Raw genomic sequence first — 1,994 nt, 5'->3', positions numbered from 1 at the left:
TTAGACAGTCCCTGCCCCACACAGAGCTGACAGTTTAAGTAAGAGGAAGAACATATTGAATTCCCATTTTCCAGGTGAGGAAACTGAGGCACAGAGAAATTAAGTGACTTGCCTGACATCATACACTAAGCAAGTGGCAGAGTTGGGACTAGAACCCAGGTCCTTTGACTCCCAGGCCCCTGTTCTTTCCACTAGGCCATGGTGTTAGTATTTACCTCTCTAGCCATAAAACCATAGCAGAATTCCAGCATCTCATGGTGCCATGCTGGGGGCAATTCAGTGTTATTTAACAGAAGTAATGCCATAGGAAAGGAGCAGGACTGTAATGGATTGTGGTGTAACAGCAAGAGGAAGAAGAATGGCTTGTAAATTACGGACAAGAGAAGCTTGTCTGCCATTATTTTATTGGACAACCAGCAGCTAGTACGAAGAATTGAAACACTAGTACCAAAGACTGGGGGACGTACAGAGAAGGGGAAGGCATAGATGTTCATAGAGCCTGGAATTATTTTTAGGAATTTATTTTATCTTAAATCTTAGCCAGGTTACTGGAGATAAATGTCTTTTAAGTAATAACCAACTTTACTGTTTGGGGAGCAAAGAGGAAGAAAATTGGGATAGGAAAGAGAAAAAGAGGTTGTGAGATCATGGGAAAAAAGGAAAGGAGGAGAGAGAGGAGTGAAGAAAGAGGGGAGGACAAACCGGGAGAAAACCAGCAAGCAGGAGAGCCACCGACTAGGAGAGACAGATTGCAAGACAGTGAAAAGATCCAAATTTGAGACAGAGAGAGAAGGAAAACAAAAGGAGTTTCCAGAAGTGGGCAAGATGGGCAGAGGAAATGAAGTAGAAGCACCAACACAGAACAGAAGAGATAGGGGACAATATGTGGGGTGGTTGGTAAAGAAAGGCCAACAGGGAAGATTAGGTAAGGAGAGAGAAGAGGCAGAACGAGGATGCCAAGGAAGAGCATAAGTGAATAGCTTAAATAAGCTCCTCACTCTGAACAACAAAAATACCAAATGGAGTCTGTTTACTTGAAAAAAAAATTCCTATCAAGGAAATCTGAAAGAATTCCCCATTAGGGAGATTATAGCAAAGGAAGACTTCCACACTCCGATTCCCATAGAATACTGCATTCTTTTCTCAGCAAAACAGAAAATAGGCATTTTCCTCTGAGACAGTTCAAAAAACAGAGAAAGTCGAAGAACCCTATCCTAACAAGTGCAGTACTAGATGTTATTTCTTTCTGTTCATTGTATGAGAGAGAAATTGGACGAGTGAGAGTGTGCATTTTTATGTTCTATTTTTCTCATTTGTAAGAAGGAGGGGAAAAAGCCAAGTTCTGGAAAGGGTCTCTATATGTAAGAGTTTGGAGGACTAAATAGTGTGTAGGTTGTGTTGTCTCATTAAAGAATAACATTATTTAAAATACACTGACATTGTTTATATTCTCTTGAATTAATAAAAGTGAGGAGTTTAGGGTCCATGTGTCCTTTTGCTGGTGCTGTCATTATTCCTTGCTATTGATTCCTACTTTACATAAATTAGAGGATCTTAGTGATGCAGTCATATTATTCTCTGAAACATTTGAACTAATTTATAAATTATTGGTCAGGTAAGAGGACTGAGTTGACAATGTGATTTTTCAGAAGAAAAGCATGACGATGCATTGATAGTCTTCAATTTGATTTCATCTTAGCTTATTTTTAAACACCAGGCATTTATTAAAAAATAAATAAATAAAAAGCTTTCCATGCAAAAATCCAATTTGCAGACACACATTCAACAAGTTTCCTAGCAACGAAGCTGAGTAAAAATTAGTCCCATTTTACAGCTGAAGTAACTGAGGCATGGAAAGGTTGTAGGTCAAGTCCATTCGCTAGAAACACAGTCTCGCTGCTAAAAGCCAAGAGGTGTACTCCGTCACCTCTGACCTCAGCTTGTACATCAGGGAAGTTGGGCTGACTTCAGACTTGACTGCACATAAAATCCTC

At 39.7% G+C, this 1,994-nt stretch overlaps 1 long non-coding RNA gene across 1 annotated transcript in view; it reads right to left on the bottom strand.

Annotated features, from left to right (window-relative positions):
- The window catches only part of LOC114814544, a 35,306-nt gene that overhangs the window by 27,246 nt on the left and 6,066 nt on the right, over positions 1 to 1,994 (bottom strand). The gene's annotated exons all lie outside the window — the stretch shown is intronic.

This window comes from Ornithorhynchus anatinus, chromosome 10 (assembly GCF_004115215.2).
Source record: "Ornithorhynchus anatinus isolate Pmale09 chromosome 10, mOrnAna1.pri.v4, whole genome shotgun sequence".
Classification (NCBI taxonomy): Eukaryota; Metazoa; Chordata; class Mammalia; order Monotremata; family Ornithorhynchidae; genus Ornithorhynchus; species Ornithorhynchus anatinus.
This window is presented reverse-complemented; position numbering and strand designations above follow the sequence as displayed.